Source organism: Homarus americanus, unplaced genomic scaffold (assembly GCF_018991925.1).
Source record: "Homarus americanus isolate GMGI-L3 unplaced genomic scaffold, GMGI_Hamer_2.0 scaffold34921, whole genome shotgun sequence".
In the NCBI taxonomy this organism is placed as follows: Eukaryota; Metazoa; Arthropoda; class Malacostraca; order Decapoda; family Nephropidae; genus Homarus; species Homarus americanus.
The window spans coordinates 7,176,043-7,195,473 of NW_024741901.1; the positions used below are offsets into that span (position 1 = coordinate 7,176,043).

The following is a 19,431-nucleotide window of genomic DNA, read 5'->3' on the forward strand; positions in this document are numbered from 1 at the left end:
TATCGTCGACCGTCTCTTGGTTGGCCGGTTGTCATCAAGTGCGGTAATGACACAACGTCTGCCGCCACCATCAACAAGTTCCGCCACTACTTCAGTGACGTGGGCGTTCCTGTACGCCTGCGAACCGACAGGGGCCTCAGTTCTAAAGCCGAACTTTGCTGTGTTCGCTGACCGATCAGCTTATTTTATTCTCCAGAACTCCACCCATTTACTGTTGCTGTTATCCTTTAACTGTTCGTAATTCACTCACATTATAAGAAAGGTTGCTCCTCGTGTTCGAGAATGGCAGGCCACCATAGCATGTATTTGTTTAAGGTGTACAAGTTGTCGTCAACACAGCTACTACACCCTAAGATAACGTACTGTATGACCCAGTGTCAGGAATACAACTCACCAACTTGAATAGCTAACCATTTTCCCGGAACACGATCCGTAAATCGATTAACACCCAATTTCCCAATTACTGCTGGGTTACCAGAGGCAAATGGCTTAACAAAAAAATAAATAAAAATAAAGCCCATAGTTTCATCCGTTTCGGGCATTAAATTCGGATTCACGAGCTTGCACAGATCGCATAACTTCTTTTATATTTTTTTAAGGCACACTCCCTTCAGTAGGTAGTAGGCAAGTAGGCACCTACCAAACAGGGAGGTAATGCCTCCTAGGAAGATATTGGTAGCATAATGTATTGTCTAATGGTAGACCCTGCTGCCATATGGCATTACGAAAATTGTGACCAAGTCCCAGGTTGCTGTTCTATCTTTCTACCTCATTTACACACAATTATGGGGTCTCAATTGTCTCTTATTATTAACAACACAACCAATATAACCGTACTCATTCTTGATCTGTTTTAATCATTCTATTTTATTCTCCTATGTCAGTTGATATTAATATTGAAGTGGGGCCTTCTCGGATGGGTCCCACTGGTCGGGAAAGTTGTAGATCCCAGGACCCACCTGATCATCATCAAGTTACTGGGGCCTCAAATGACGCCACCGAGGTTGCTGGAGGATCGGCTTTTTTCACACTACATTTTTCCAACCTTCGCGGCCTGAGATCCAATTTTCCTTCTGTGGAGCACCATCTATTAACCTCTTTCCCCGACCTCTTACTACTTTCCGAACTTCAACTGAACAAAGCAGCTTCACCCAAACCTTTTCAAGTCTCCAACTACAACCTTTATACCTTCTTCCGATCTAAGGGAAGTGTATGCGCTTACTGCACCACACGTACACCCATAGCTCGATTCACGGATCTTGAATCCTCCCTTTATGATGTCATCTGGCTCAAAATATCTCTACCAACTGTGACTATTTTTCTTTGTTTCCTATACTGTTCTCCCAACTCTACCAACTATTTCAAACTCTTTGACTATCTCACTTCTTGCCATGAGTCGTTGCTATCCACACACCCCAACACCGACATCCTCTACCTAGGGGATTTCAATGTACATCAAAGAGAGTGGGCTGGCTCTGCAAGGGATGACCCAGGTGGTGTTGAGGCACTCTCTTTTTCCCTACTTAATGATTTGGAACAAATAATCAAACACCCTAAACGTGTTCCTGATCGACACGGTCAACTTGCTAACATTCTTGATCTTTGTTTTACCTCTAACCCCTCACACTATTCATACTCAATTTTTGCCCCTTAGGGTCTTCTAATAACAATCTTATTTCTATTAAATCAAACTGGGAACGACCACCTCCCACACCCCCCTCTAAACGTCAACTATGGCACTATCGGAGGTTAATCTGGCAATCCTTGCGAGAAAGACTTTCCTTGGGATGAATGTTGCTTTTCCACTCGGGACGCCTCTGTATGTGCTGACAGCATTGCTGGGGTTATACGGGGTGGAATGAGTGCATTTATCCCATCTTCTATTAAAACTTTCACATTTCAATCATGGTTTGATCGCTCCTGCTCTCTTGCATGCAGGGTGAGAGATAGGGCATATCGAGCTATGAAACTATCTCCATCTCCTATTACCCACACCTCTTTCATTACTTCTAGGAATCGTTGTAAGGCTATTCTTCGTAGGGCAAACAGAATTTTATAAAAAGAAAGACCGCTATCCTGATCAATTCTTCCTCTAGTAAATCTTTTTGGTCCTTAACCACAAACATCAGCACTCCTTCTTTTCCTCCTCTCTTCCGACCTGATAACTCTATAGCCAACTCTCCCCCTGACAAAGCCAATCTCTTTGGCACCTTATTCTCGTCTAATTACACCTTAGACGATTCCCACTCTGCTCCTCCTACTGAACCTATGCACTTTCCTACAAGCTCCACTCGCAGGGTTGCCGGTGTGTTATCCAGGTTGGATGTGAATAAGGCACATGGACCGGACGGAATACCCCCTCGTGTTCTGAGGGAGTGTGCTGAAGCTCTGGCTCCTGTGTTTGCTCGCCTCTTTCGCCTCTGCCTCAAAACCCAAACTTTTCCTTCTTCTTGGAAGCATGCCTTGGTTCAGCCCATCCCGAAGAAGGGTGACCATTCTAATCCCTCTAACTATCGCCCCATTACCCTAACTTCATCCCTCTCTAACATTTTTTAAACTATCATGAACTCCCATTTTCTCCGTCACCTTGAACGCCTTTCTCTTTTGTCGGATCACCAGTATGGCTTTCGCCAGGGGAGATCTACTGGTGATCTATTCTCCTATTGCACCCATCTTTGGTCATCCTCTTTTAGGGATTATGGGTAAACTTTCGTCGTGGCCCTCGACATCTCCAAAGCATTTGACATGGTATGGCACACGTCTTTGCTTTCTAAACTTCCCTCTTTTGGTTTCTCTCCCCCACTTTGTTTTCGCATCTCTAGCTTCCTTGAGAACCGATCCATGGCAGTTGTTGTCGAGGGATCGATCTCTCGCTCTTTCTCTTCCAGTAGTGGTGTCCCACAGGGTTCTTTTCTTTCACCTACTCTCTTCCTTCTTTTTATCAATGATTTACTTTACACTACAACTAATTCTATCCATTCTTACGCTGATGATTCTACTCTTCACTCTTCTTCACATTTTCCCCTTCTTCCTAACTCTCGAACTAGATCTGTTTCTGGAGCTAATATCATTACTTCTATCAATGCGGATCTGTGCAGCATCTCTTAATGGGGAGGTACAAACTTGGTTAAATTCAATAGTAACAAAACTCAGTATTTACCAATTACACTTTGTTAATTAGATGATCTCCCACCAATTACATTTCAGGACGCTTTCATTCTGCCAAATTCTGAAATAAATTTGCTAGGCCTCACCATTTCCTCCAATATGTCCTGGAAATCACACATCCTTATTATAGCTAAAGCTGCCTCCCGAGAGTTGGGAATGCAGAGTTGGGAGTACAGATGCCATAGCTACTTCACTCCTGAGCAGTTGCTCCAAGTATATAAGGGATTCATTCGTCCTAACTTGGAGTACTGCTCTCATATCTGGGGTGGCTCTTCTTCTGTCCAACTATTAGATAGGGTGGAATCAAAGGCATTTCGTCTTATTAACTCTCCTCCTTTAGTCGACAATCTCTCTTCCCTTTCTCTTCGCCGCAATGTTGCTTCACTCTCTCTCTTTCACAGGTACTTTAACGGGCAATGGTCGGTGGATTTGGCATCCTGTGTACCGCTGGCAAGGCCATGGCTCGTAACACACGTCTTGCCCGTGGCGCCCACCGTTTCTCTGTGGATGTCGGTCACACGAGAATGACCCGTTATAGTACCAGTACCCCTCCTTCTTTCCTCACACAGCCAAACTGTGGAATGCTCTGCCTTCTTCATTGTTTCCATACTTATACAATCTGTCTCACTTTAAAAAGATGGTTTTCCGGCATCTTCGTGTTGTAGATTAACACAGTATAACCTTTTTCTTCTCTGTTTTCAATTTCTTTCTGTTCTTATGTTTTCGCCCCCCAGGCCCCGTTGTGGGTCGTTTGACCTGTGCCAGGGTGGGCTAATTCCCGTAAAAAAAAAAAGAAAGGCTTTTCGTGAACTGTTAAATTTCTTCTCCCTTCCCTTGAATCTATTTCGCCCTCAAACTTCCAGTCAGTTATTTTGTTTCGCTTCTTAATAAATAATATTTTTCATATACAGTGTACACTATCTATAACTCCCCATTTTCATCTACTTCAGTTAACTTGCCAAATATTTAATCTAAACATATTTTTGTTCTTTTCCATCTTACGAGTAAAATTCTATGTATAATTATGAAACGGAAATAGATTCGCTTCTGAACAGGTTATTTTCCTGTATTATCCTTGTATCTATACGTTTCTAGTAGTTATTTTTTCATTTGTAATATTCAACATTTATCCATACTCCCCTTCCACATGCCCATTACTGTTCTCAGGCCCTCTATTTTTCTCATCATATCTAGGGACTCCTAAGCCTCGTTGTGTTGTAGACGTTCTCATAATAACCTATCTCTAAGACCACACTGATAGTATAACCACAATCTTTGGGGATAATCCCCCCTTTCCTATCACATGACTCTACCGTGTATAAGCCAGAACAGTCACACCATCTGTCATTCTTAAAGGTTTACATTTATACACTGTTATGTATCTACATTTCACTTCATCACGTTCAAAGTCTTATTGTTATTCAGAAACAAATTACAAAGCCCTGACTATATATTCTATTTTTCACTCTTGTTGATCCTGAATAGTTTATCTCGCACATCTTCAGCGTAAATTACTATTTACAGCTAAGAAAGAACGTAACACTAAGCAATACCTCTACTTCATTCGTTCATATCCCTCATTCTCTTCTTGTTTCTTTTCGCCTTTTTGCCCCTCTCCCTTAAATTTATCCTTTCTTTGTCCCGTAGCCCGTAAAAAAAAAGTAAAAAAATAGAATAATAATAATAATAATAATAATAAGATCAATGATCCTCTCTTTGAAGATAGTGTTAAGCATTTCTTTGCATAAAATTCTTACTACGTTTACATACATCCCCATAATCCGGTCTTATATCTTTCTCTCTATGTGGTGTTTTGGCAACATAATGAGATGAAGTTACTAGTCCAAGCCCGAGTGCCCTAGATTTTAGTCGAGGGAGGCAGGCAGGTTACGTCAAGCCTTTGACCTCCTGACCTGCTCGGTTGCCTGTAGTATAGGCCCTATACAGTATCAAAAAGAAGAAAGTGAGAAGTTGTATATATATATATATATATATATATATATATATATATATATATATATATATATATATATATATATATATATATATATATATATATATATATATATATATATATATATATACACTAGCCGAATTACCCGCGCCTTGCGCGGAACATTTTCTGTCGACCATACATGGGGATCCTTCATTTAGGGGACCACATGGGCCATGGATCATGTGTTTCATGACCAGATCATGGAGTTCTTTATCTTGCTCTTTTTTAGGGCTTTCTGCAGAAATTGCCAAATCATATTCTTCGGCTTTGATTTTGTGCTCTGGAGCTATCCAGAAAAGAAAGTGTGCCTGGGGTAAACCTCTCTTCTGGTACTCAATGGTGTACAGCCATGCTTGCAAAGTACCAAATATTCCCTTCTTCATATGTTCCATAAACTTTTTCACTTTTACTTAACTTATAGACAGCTGTGCCTAGACTGACTACCGAATACCAGCTGGTCACCTACGTCACCTTTTTACCGCCAAATACTGACGTAACATATCCTGATTGGCTAAGACATAAAACTATATTTAAATTACCCTACTGACATTAATTCCACATATTTAACCTATGTACAAACCTAATGTAATAAAACAATACAACAAAGCAGAATACAATGTAATAAACAAAGTTAATACTTCAATAATGGCTCAGTTGGTGTGGGCGGGTAGTGAGCGAAGCTGCCCGAGACACCCACACACCATCCAAAACAACGAATTTTATACAAAGAACAGAAACTAACAGCGGACACTCGTAACAATATATATATATATATATATATATATATATATATATATATATATATATATATATATATATATATATATATATATATATATATATATATATATATATATATATATATAAAGTTGTAGCCTCTGTCTGTCTGTCTGTTTGTTCACGAACTCCTCCTAGGGTTTTGGAGATAGACCCCCATAACCATATATATTCTGAAACTACATTACCCAGGATACTTGGATAAGTATATTTCATTTTGATCAAAGGGGGTCCCCGGGGGGGCACAAACCCCCCACTGAAATTTTTTTTCCCTTCGATTTAAATGAATTTTAAACCATAGGTAAATGACCAGAAATGATGCCTATTCACAAAATATCAGCAAATTTCAATAATACTAAGACACCCTAATGAGGGCTAAACCCCCCTATATTGAAAATTTTGGAAGCCCATAACTTGAGTATTGGAACCTCTATTATCACGGGGTTTTTCTATTAATTAAACGTAAAACAACAACAAACATTACCTCTCTTTTATAGAAAAATTTGGCAAATTTAGACATTTTATCTATGACAAAACATCACTAGAATTATGGCAAGAAAAATTATTAGTCAATGCCTCTACTTTTTAACAGTTTCATTTATTTATTTTTTTTCAGACATCCATTATGCCACGGAAAAGAAAGTCCAGTTATGCAAATACTCCACATGCACAAAGGATGAGGCTTCGTCGTAGGCAAAGACAGAGGCAAACAGAGTCTCGGCAAAATGAAACCTTGGATCTCAGGCCGCGAAGGTTGGAAAAATGTAGTGTGAAAAAAGCCGATCCTCCAGCAACCTCGGTGGCGTCATTTGAGGCCCCAGTAACTTGATGATGATCAGGTGGGTCCTGGGATCTACAACTTTCCCGACCAGTGGGACCCATCCGAGAAGGCCCCACTTCAATATTAATATCAACTGACATAGGAGAATAAAATAGAATGATTAAAACAGATCAAGAATGAGTACGGTTATATTGGTTGTGTTGTTAATAATAAGAGACAATTGAGACCCCATAATTGTGTGTAAATGAGGTAGAAAGATAGAACAGCAACCTGGGACTTGGTCACAATTTTCGTAATGCCATATGGCAGCAGGGTCTACCATTAGACAATACATTATGCTACCAATATCTTCCCAGGAGGCATTACCTCCCTGTTTGGTAGGTGCCTACTGCCTACTACCTACTGAAGGGAGTGTGTCTTAAAAAAATATAAAAGAAGTTATGCGATCTGTGCAAGCTCGTGAATCCGAATTTAATGCCCGAAACGGATGAAACTATGGGCTTTATTTTTATTTATTTTTTTGTTAAGCCATTTGCCTCTGGTAACCCAGCAGTAATTGGGAAATTGGGTGTTAATCGATTTACGGATCGTGTTCCGGGAAAATGGTTAGCTATTCAAGTTGGTGAGTTGTATTCCTGACACTGGGTCATACAGTACGTTATCTTAGGGTGTAGTAGCTGTGTTGACGACAACTTGTACACCTTAAACAAATACATGCTATGGTGGCCTGCCATTCTCGAACACGAGGAGCAACCTTTCTTATAATGTGAGTGAATTACGAACAGTTAAAGGATAACAGCAACAGTAAATGGGTGGAGTTCTGGAGAATAAAAATAAGCTGTTTTGGAGACTTGTCATGGATTTTAATATTAAGTCTAAGGTATGGAACCTTAAGCCAAGTAAACAATGTGTTTTTGCTCGTAACAAGGCTAATAAAGTACTTGGGTTCATACAAAGGAGTGTTAGTTACAAGACTAGCGAGGTCATCCTAAAACTGTATCTTGCTCTTGTGAGACCACACCTGGATTACGCAGTTCAGTTCTGGTCACCGTATTACAGAATGGATATAGAATCCTTGGAAAGAATTCAGAGGAGAATGACAAGACTAATCCCGGGCATTAGAACCTTGAGTACAGGTTAAAGCATCTTAATTTGCACTCCCTCGAGAGACGTAGAGCGAGGGGCGACCTGATAGAGGTGTATAAGTGGAAGACAGGGCTAAACAAAGGGGACATTACAAAGGTACTCAAATTATCCAACCAGGAGCGAACTCGTAACAATGGTTTTAAATTAGACAAATTTAGATTTAGGCGTGAAATAGGTAAACACTGGTTTGGAAACAGAGTAGTGGATGAATGGAACAAGTTACCAAATATCATCATTAACTCGAATTCGCTGAATTGCTTCAAACATAGGTTGGATGCTCATATGAGCAATAGAGGTTGGGTGTAAACGGAACTGCCCAGTATGGGCCAATAGGCCCGCTGCAGTTTCCTCCATTCTTATGTTCTTATGTTCTTATAAGGTTATATTATATTGTGTTTCTTATTTTTCTTACCATAAAGTTCGATACCTTCACACTGGTTACTTTCAGGAGATTATGGTGTATCTACGTAGAAATTCACTCCACCACCCGGCATTCCATGATTGATACTTGATAAATGATGATTTAGTGAGATCCATTAATTTCCAACATCAATTTAAGTTATTGGTAATACTTTGTCATAACCAATCAGTCATTACCTTTAGTAATAATAAGATAGGATCACAGATACGGGCAGATAATTGCACTTACATTTATTTGGCAAGCTTCCATGCAATGATCTACAATTTGCATGGATATATGAGTCACTCACATTCACGCTGTAATAAAATTCATCATCTAAAAGAGGGAATTTTCAACTTTGGGTCACACGTGATTACTCTACTATGGGTATAACTTAACAGAGCCTCAATTCTTCAAGTGATACATTTACTGCCAGCCTGGATTGCTCTTGTTGCAACCAGGCTTCCGCACAAGAACTTCTTTCCACGGGGAATAACAACAAAAAGGTACTCTTGGGTTACCACGCATATTCTTGCGTCACTGACAGTCACTGTAGACGGTTGTCGCGGCAAGGAGAACTGGGAAGCGTGACTTGATTAACCACTTAGGTTTAGTAGCCTAGCCTGGATTGCTTTTGTCGCAACCAGGCTTCCACACGTGATTTTTCCACGGGGAAAACAAACCTAGGTTAACACAATTAATCTCATGTCGATCACAGTCACTGTAGACGGGTGTCGTGCAGGAGAACTCTGTAAGTGTGACTTGATTAACCACTTAGGTTCAGTAGGCCAACCTGGATTGCTTTTGTCGCAACCAGGCTTCCACACGTGATTTTTCCATGGGGAAAACAAACCTAGGTTAACACAGTTAATCTCGTGTCGATCACGGTCACTGTAGACGGGTGTCGCGCAGGAGAACTCTGTAAGCATGACTTGATTAACCATTTACTGTAGGTTTGATAGGCCAGCCTGGATTGCTCTTGTCGCAACCAGGCATCCACACGTGATATTTACACAGGGATAACAACCTAGGTTAGCACACTTAGTGTCGTGTCACTGACGGTCCACAAGACAGGGTGGCGGTGGAGGCCTCTGTGAGGTGTCCCATTCCCTTTAGCAGGGAGAGGGTGGGGGCGACGTCTTAACTAACCCATGACCTAGGGGATACTACTTAAAATGTGGATTTGGGGCGTGAGGCGATGAACAGTACAACACTGTCTCAATGGCCTCCCTCTATAGACTGGCTAACATACCACTAATGGAAAAAATATGTCGTAGTCATGGCTCGCTGGTTGCCTTATCTCTAGTAAAACAAACTTTGGAGTTGGTTGCGTGGGTAAGTCTAACACAACCCATGACAATACTGTAGAACAGGGATGAAGAAAAGAAAAGAAAAAACGAGGGAATCAAGAAATGAAAAGTTGACGAAGATGAAAAAGCAAGTGTTGAGTGATGCAATACCAAGTGTCGAGTGATGCAAAAGCATGTGTCGAGTGATGCAATAGCATGTGTTAAGTGATGCAATGGTCAAGTGTCGAATGATGCAATAGCTGTCCAGTGATGCAATAGCATGTGTCGAGTGATGAAATAGCAAATGTTGAGTGAGGAAATTGCATGTGCCGAGTGATGCAATAGCAAATGTCGAGTGATGAAATAAGGGACGTTTTCAGGTTCATTAAAATAAAATAAAAAGTTGATAAAATATGGTAATGAAAAGGTAGAACAAATGGAAAATAAGATAAAAGATGTGATACAAGTTATTAAAGACAATTCGAAGAAGTTGTATAGGAAGGAATAATACAAAACTAATATCGATGTCCGTGTATATATTAGTCTTGAATATAAAGTTCTGAGCCCCTGGGATGAATTTTTAATTGACTTTGTATGTAAATTGTATGAAATTTGACAATCAATATTTCTTTCTTTTAGTATTAAGTTTTTATCTCTTTTTGTTAACATAAAATATAAATACTTAATTAATTCTTGGATGAAACATTTTAATGACATTTTATATATTTACATTATTGTGCTACCGTTTTTTACTTCGTGTATTTTAAATCTGATGATGACGAGTTGTTCTGTAGAATTTTTTCCAAATATATGTTGCTGTTTAACTATATACTTCCCATGAGGAGGGTCAAGTGCATCAATTTAATACATACATAAAGTGTATTGGGTGTCTCAGAATAATGTATACATACCTACTTACACTACATCCTACTACATCCTTGACCACCGTAGGGTCAAGACCAATTCAGGCGCTGCTTTCGCTACGCAGCGGCCCCTCTTGGCCAATCCTCACTACCGGGATATCTACATAATCAAAAGTGACAATTTCGTTTCGGAAAGAAGTGGGACCAGTGTTGAACAGTGATGAACAGTGTTTAAGCCAGTGAATTCAGCACAAGACAATACCAGTGAAAGCCGTGACCCACCAGTGAGATAAGCACCCCTGGGAACTAACCACCATCTTCTGACAAGGAGGTGCTAATCCGTCCACCCTGGGAACAGCAGAGGGCCGGCCGACTATGCGCCTGACTACGGGATAACTCAACACCACCGCGCAGGAAGGTACTGTAACACCACCCCACACCACACGGTGTCCCCATGACTACGTGAGGTCCTTCATATCAACACCCGAGGACGAGTCACTGTACCACGTGAACCCCACACCACCCGATGTTTCCATGACCACGTGAGGTCTTTCATATCAACACCAGAGGACGAGTTACTACACCACGTGAACACCTCACCACCTGGTGTCTCCATGATCAGCCCAGGCCCGGGCCATCAACTGTAAACTATAATAATTTGTACCACGCTTACCACTTAGTTGATAATTAATAGACTCTGACCCTTAACAGGGTAAGTGAGAGCTATAATGTTAACCACAGGCCTTGTTAAATGATTTCACCAATTTAACATGGACTTGCTACTCCAAAGCTTTTTGGCTACTATTTTAACAATAATTCAATGATGACGAGATATTTCACGTGAGGGAACATATCAAGGCCTCCACACCCAAGTTGTAATAAACGGACTTCGTTGAGGAATAATTTGTTTTATTGTATCAGAAGTTCTCTTTTTTTTTCTTTTTTTTTGGGGGGGGGGGCATTCTTTCACAGCAGACATTCACCAACAATCGCCCGTTGGAATTCAACCATATTATCCTTTTCAAATTCCCCTTCTAAATACAAAATTTATCTTATCCTCCGGAGCTACAGTGACATGAGCACACCATGCTATTACCAGCTCTAATCATTCAGAAACTATTCAAAGTCTTGCTTAGACAATTATTTTAGGAATTTATTTTTCTGTTCTTTAAGCTTTCGAATATGTAGAAGCTTCATTTACAATTGCAGACTCTGTGTATGGATCAACTTTTTTGTAGCAACTAGTTTTCATGGAGTTCAAGTAATTTGTGGAACTTCTTTCTTGGCTATTTGTTTCTACCGCCTTTATAAATGTCACTTCTCTTCAGACCACCCTTTTGGTTTCGAAGCAGCCGCCTGATACCGACACTTTGTAGATGTTGTATGACTATTTTTATATATCTTTATCTATTGATGAGGAGGTTAATTATTTTTCTTAATATAGTAAGTATATTTGGCTTCCAACCAAAAAGCTTAGAATTTCTAGAAAAAAAAATTCATTTTATTTATCGTAATCTTAACTACCCTACTAATTAGATCTGTAGTTATAATTCTTGCTTCTATTCTATCAAAAAACTTATTACAGATCGAAAAAAGCCTCCCCATTCGAGTGTGGATTTGATCCTAAATTCTCACCACGATTTCCTTTTTCCCTACGATTTTTCTTAATTGCTGTTATTTTCTTGATTTTTAATGTTGAAACTACTCTTTTCCTTCCTCTTGCTTCTATTATTCATTTAACAAACATATTTTCATGAGCTCTAACAGGGCTTTTATTTTTATTTATTTTGTTTTTTGGCCTTTATTATAAATGATATCAAGGTGGGGTTAAAATGATCTTATTAGAGCTATATTCAATTTATGATTTATGAGTTGCATTCATAAGGTGTTTTTATAAACTGGCTTTAAGATTAGAAAACGAAGCATCAAATATTTCAAGCTAACTAAATAATTTAATTATTAATCTTTTCCACTTACAGGCAAGTTTGCCACCGTTGCTGCTTCCAGACAAAATTCTAATTTTAAATTATGTAAGTAAATTATGATAAAGATTACAACAATTACCCAAAATATTTTTTTTTATTTAGATTCTCACCCCATTACTCTGGGAAACCTGTAAATATCCTGATTGATGTATAGCACTAGATTATAAACCTTGACCACCAAAATACTCAGACCAGCCGTAATCCCCAGCTCTTATACAAGTACCTGCAGTTTTTAACCTAATATGACTTAATTTAAGTGTAGATAAAAAAGGTATAAACCATATAGACCCTATAAATACTACTCCACTATAACTTTTAATCTACGTAACCTATAATTTAAGTTTATAATATTTAGTAGATAACCAATTAAAGCACCTAATACTCTTAATTTAAAAGTAAGACAAATTATATATGACTCAGGAGAAGTAACTCAATATAAAGAAGCCCCTCCTGTCACACCACCAATTCTTAATCTCATTAGTTATTGATCTAGTTATAACAACTCTTTTATCGTTAACCTGACTTATTCTCCTTAAATTAAATAAACCTGTTAAACTATAATAAACTAAACGAAATCTATAACACACTGTTAACCCTGTGGCCAAAGCATATAAAAGAAAAGCCAATAAATTAATATTTCTTATGAAAGCTACTTCCAAAATTAAATCTTTAGAATAAAACCCAGCCAAAAATGGTACACCGCATACAGCTTAGAATTACACCAAGCTGCCTTAGTGTTGATAAAGCAATGATCTTCGTCAAATCATATTCAAAGTTAGCACCTAGTCCTGTTATAAATATTGTCTAACAAGAAACAATTAATAAAACGGATTGAGCTTCCGACCCTATTAAAGCAGGACTAAAACGAATTAGTAAATAAACACCTGCTGTAACCAAAGTAGAAGAATGAACTAAAGCAGATACTGGGGTAGGAGTCGCCGTGACAACTGGAAGTCAGGCAGAAAAGGAGGTTTTGTGCTCTCTTTGTTATAGCCGCCAGAATGATTAAATACTTTATTAATAATAAATTAGAATCTCTTATATATATTCTGTATAGAATAAAATTTCACCCTCCAGCTATAAACATTAAAGAAATTCTAAGCAGAAAAGCAACATCACCAACTCGATTAGATAAAACTGTTAACATACCTGCATTTGCAGATTTTTCGTTTTGGTAAGAAATAACTAACGCAAATGATACCAATCCTAAACAATCCCAACCCAATACAATTCTAATTATGTTAGGCCTCACAATTAAAGCCCCTATAGGAACTGAACCCATTGTTAATCTACCGCCTAAGGTATAGAATCTTAATAAAGAAACAAGCAAAGGTAGAGAAGCAAATAATGTATAAAATAATATATAAATCCCCGCCTGAATTCGTTCAAGTTGGTATCCTCAACCTAAAATCAAAATCAAAGTAGGAATTAAAGATCTTTTAAACCTAATATAAAATAAAAGATAATCTGAAACCGAAAACGTTCAAATTAAAGCTAATAATAATAACAAATTTACAAGTAAAAACCCTCTAGGAGAATTGATAGTCTTATAAATCCCTTGACTTGCACAAATAACTAAAGGCATAATTCACATTCTTAACAATACTTAAGATAAAACCTAAATGATCAGAACCCTCTCTAAAACTTAGTTCTGAAACAGAAATCTCATGACCTATAGAACACCTAAAAATAAAACACCTTAAAAATAAAGAAATTTTAATAAATCATCACTCCTTAACAAACGCTATCAATAAAACATTTATAAAAATATACTTTAACATTGTAATGTTCTAAATCTACTAAAACAAAAACTAACTTGAGTCCGGACAAATTAATCAACAAAAAAAGACCAAAAGTACCTCACAGGCTGTTATTGTAAAAAAAAATACATTGAAATATGCTTCAATTCCTAGTTTAGCTAAACAAATTACCATAACTTAGAAAATTCATAATATACTAAATTCTAAACTAAGCAGAACTCTAAGTAAATGTTTTCGATTAGAAAAAAAAATCATAATCCACAAAAAACTACAATGAGCGGAACAAAAAATAAATATTAACCTAAGAATTGACATTAGTTTTAATAGTATAAACCAAAACTTTGGTCTTGTAAACCAAAAATGAAAGTTATTTTCTTAAAACTTCAGAGAAAAAGAAAACTTTTATCTTCATTTCCCCAAACTAATAATTTATTAAACTATTCTCTGAATTCTTATTCCTTATTTTCCCGCTCATTTTCGCGACCGCTCTACTATTTACACGTCTTACACATCCTTTATCTATAGGTCTCACAATATTAGTCCAAGCTGTAATGATTTCACTTGCAGCTGGATTAAACAACAACTCATTTTGATTCTCGTATATTCTTTTTCTTATTTTTGTTAGGAGCTATATTAGTATTATTTATTTATGTTGCCCCTCTTACTTCTAACGAACCATATAAGTTTTCAGCAACTGCTTTAATAATTATTTTGAGGTTTTCGTTATGTTTAATAGCCTTTATAATACCAAAAGATCCTCTCTATACTACTCCTGATATCTCTATTATTACTTCTTCAATTTCTTTCGATGTATTCTCATTTGACCTTACTTCATTCTTAGTAAGAACTATTTATAGACCACCAACAATGTCTTTAACTTTATTTATAGTCCTCTATCTCCTGTTAACTCTTATTGTTATTGCAAAAATTGTAAACCTTTATTCAAGGCCCCTCCGATTATATCTGCCTAATGGCGACACCTGTTTGCAAAAGCCATCCTCTCTTTAAAATTGCCAACGGAGCCCTAGTAGACATACCTATTCCAAGGAATATCTCAACTTTCTGAAACTTTGGATCTTTATTAAGTTTATGCTTAAGAGTTCAAATTGTAACTGGGCTATTTCTTGTTATATTTTACACCGCACATATTGATTTAGCTTTCTCTAGTGTTGCTCATATTTGTCGAGATGTAAACTACGGATGACTTCTAAGGCCTCTCCGTGCAAATGGGGCTTCATTTTTATTTATCTGTCTTTACTTACATATTGGGCGTGGTATATATTATGGACCATACTTATTTTTTCATGCTTGAATAGCAGGAATTATAATTTTATATATAGTTATAGCAACAACTTTTCTAGGATATGTTTTACCTTGAGTTCAAATATCTTTCTGAGGTGCAACAGTTATTACTAATTTATTTTCTGCTATTCCCTATATCAGAACTGAACGTGTTCAATGAATCTGAGGTGGATTTGCAGTAGATAATGCAACATTAACCCGATTTTGTACAATCCACTTTTTACTACCATTCCGAGTGGCGGCTGCTACTCTTATTCATATTATATTTATTCACCAAACTGGAGATAATAATCCTCTTGGAATTGCAAGACACATTGATAAAGTTCCATTTCATCTTTATTTTACTTTTAAAGATGTTGTTGGGTTTATAATTATATTAACTGCACTCATTTTATTAACCCTTCTCAATCCATATCTCCTTGGAGATCCTGAAAATTTTGTCCCGGCTAACCCACTAGTGACACCTGCTCATATTCAACCTGAATGATTTTTCTTATTTGCATACTCCATCTTACGATCAATACGAATAAACGGAGGAGTTATTGCACTAGCCATATCAATCGCAATTTTAATAATTTTACCTTTTACCCATACTTCTAAATTTCGAAGATTAACATTTTACCCATTAAATCAAATTATTTTCTGCTCTTTAATTGCAATTGTAATTTTACTAACCTGAATTGGACCTCGGCCTGTTGAAGATCCTTTTGTAATTACGGGACAAATCTTAACGGTAGTTTATTTCCTATACCATATTATTAACCCTCTTTCACTTCTATTATGAGATAAACTACTTGACTGACAGTTTAGTTTATATATAACAGATGTTTTGAAAACATCAATAAGGATATTAAAACGTCCTAACTGCCATTTAACTTTCAATATACTAAATTAGTTATAAACTAAATTATAAAACAATAACATAATATCTTTATTACTATAAAAAAATAATTAAGAGCAACTGGTAAAAATGTTTCTCAAGCTAATCCTATTAGCTTGTCATAACGAAGACGAGGAAGAGTACCTCAAACTCAAATGAAAGCAAATCTTATTCCTACTAACTTAGCGTAAGAGAAGGGTCTAGAAGGAGCTCCACCTAAAAACAATAATGCAAATAGTGCACCTATAAATAAAATCCAAGCATATTCAGCTATAAAAATTAATGCAAAACCGCCTCTACTATATTCAGTATTAAATCCTGACACGCACTTAGATTCACCTTCTGCGAAATCAATGGAGTTTGATTTGTTTCATCGAAACAAGAAGCAAACCAAACCAAAGCTAATACACTCTCATACACTCTCTTGATACAAGTTTAAAAGCTCTAAAATAAAACACCCAAGTAAAAAAATAATAGAAAGTAAAATTAAAGCAAGTCTCACCTCATAAGAAATAGTCTGGGCAACTGCCAGAAGTCTTCCCAACAAAGAATATTTGCATTTGGAAGCCCAACCAGCCCCTATAGTTGTATAAACTCCTAACCTTAAACAATACAAGAAAAAGAGAACTCCTATATTTAAATTTATTATACCAATTTCATAAGGAATTACTGATCATACAATTAATGCCGTAAACAACCTAAACACAGGTGAAGCATAATATGGAAGAAAATTAGACTTAACAGGTACCGTTTGTTCTTGAGTAAACAACTTCACAGCATCCGCAAAGGGTTGTAGTAATCTGATAAAACCAACTTTATTTGGTCCTTTGAGAATTTGAATATAGCCTAAAATCTTACGTTTTAACCAAGTAACAAATGCTACACTCACAAGAACACAGATAATTAAAATTAGATAACTCACAAACATAACTAAAGCTATCGCAAACTATTCATCCAAATACTTTTGAATTAATGTTTATTACCTATAGAACACTCTATCTAATTAGATCCTAAATCAAATGCATCATATCTGCCAAAGTAAGTTAATCTACAATTAAAAATTATTTTAATTACTAAATCCTTTCGTACCAAAGTAATTCTTACTTTTTTTTTAAAAGCTAGAAACTAACCTGGCTCAACCCGGTTTGAACTCAAATCATGTAAAAATTTAAAGGTCCTCAACTCCTACGCCATGGCGTGATGTAGGTTGTCTGCCCGAACAGTTTATGGTCGCTGTCAGCAAAAGTGACCAATATGAGTGAGAAGTTAAATACGAGTTGTTAAGAAAAAAAAAAAAAACTACTATATCATCCTAGTAAATAAAGGATGAGTTCCGAATTATTTCCAAATTTTCTTGAAACATTCTCTATAATTGCAATAAGATAGCATTAATTTTTGTAAGTTGATCTCTACCGTATTTCCTACTGTCACATTTATAAGCAACACTGGATGTTCGGATGTGTTGTTCTTGATCTGCTAACAGCCTTAATTTTTCCCCATTGAGCTACACACCCCATTGTGTCCACCAGACCAGTAGTTGTTATTATCTTATTACGATCTTTAGTGAGGCAGCAACATTGCCTCATTATTTTGGAGAATCAGTATTATTATCAGGACCATTATTCACTTTAGTAATTTTATTCATACAAAAATGAGAAAGGAGCAATGATAATGAAAAGACAGAAGAATATATAGAAGATTAAAGCTTCGAGAAGTCGAGGCTTTAGGATCTGTTTACCAAGACTGATTAAGGGCCAGGGTGGAGGGCCCCCGGAAGACACAGCAGACCAATAACTCCTCAGAAAATAGAGGGAACAGACTGCTTGTTGAACTCGTCCCAGGTTACATCGACAAGCTAAGTTTCACCAAAATCATTTACATTTGTTCGAGATAATACGTCCATTAGACTCACGAACAGATACACAACTGCAAAGAAGTCTCACTACCCAACCAAGTTGCAACATCTGAAACAGACCAACATCAGTCAATGGTACGGTAAGCCTAAGGAACTCTGTGGACTAAACAATAAGATACACCCTTAATCAGCCATCTCACTAATGGTGACGCAGGCGAACAATCAAATAATAATTTCGCAACTACATGCCATAAAACTTGACGCCTCCAGTTTCCGGTCTTACCTACTGATAGGCGTTGACGAGTAATAGGATAATTAGTTCACTGGAGTTTACTGAAGGAGTATCAGTACAGAGGCAAGAGCACAAGGCAGACGTGTGCTCTGTGTGGACAGATGGGTAAGACCCCCGGGTATGCCGCCAGACCTAACCATGTTGATATAGTTTACTACCCTGACATTAATTTGCCAGGTGATGGACAATATAACAATAATAAAGTAATGGTAAAAGCACATACATAAAATATACATACATTCATACATATGGACCTACATAACTGAGACAACATACGTAGGCCTTAAACATATACGCCTAGCTAACTGAACACTCTCCATCTCCCCTCCCCTCCCGAGGGATTCCGAGGTAGAATCAAAGACTCGTATATCCAGTCAGTAAGGGCATCTGCTGTGGCGTTTGCTTCTCCTGGGAGACGAAACAGGTGGCAAGGAGAAACTGACGTGGCACTCTGCTTATCTAGCAGACTCCGAGGCTGATGATGCGGGCTATGGGAACATCAGCAGCAGCGCCGACATGCGCTGTAATAGGTGTTGGTGTAGGGGATGGCACGTAGTGAGGATCGGCGGTTACGCCAATACAAACGACCACTCGGAAGCCTGAAGTGATAGTCCCTGTGGCGACCAGCACCTACCACTGTCCCGACCTTATCCCAGCGTAGCGAGATGTGGTCCTGGATGCGGACAGGCATGCTAACCTTCAGAGGTGGTAGAGAACGAGCAGATCGGTTGTAGTGTTCTCCTGCCTTTTGCGGAAGCGTTAACTGCTATTTGTCATACTCCTTTCCCACAGTTTGCCACTCGGAAACGAAGGAGCCAGTGGGCCGGCATTGCTGTCCGTAATGGTCGGCCAGGAAGTATCTGGGCTGGGGATCTGCCCAGTACTTCCAATAAGCCAGAGTAAAGATTTTCATCATCTAGGTTACCACCCTTCGTGG

The 19,431-nt window shown here is 37.8% G+C and overlaps 2 pseudogenes; one reads left to right on the forward strand and one right to left on the reverse strand.

Moving 5' to 3' along the window:
• The first annotated feature begins 11,069 nt into the window (after positions 1-11,069).
• Positions 11,070-11,834, forward strand: LOC121876346 (annotated as a pseudogene).
• A 4,664-nt stretch (positions 11,835-16,498) lies between these two features.
• LOC121876380 lies at positions 16,499-19,185 on the reverse strand (annotated as a pseudogene).
• Between the last annotated feature and the right edge of the window lie 246 nt (positions 19,186-19,431).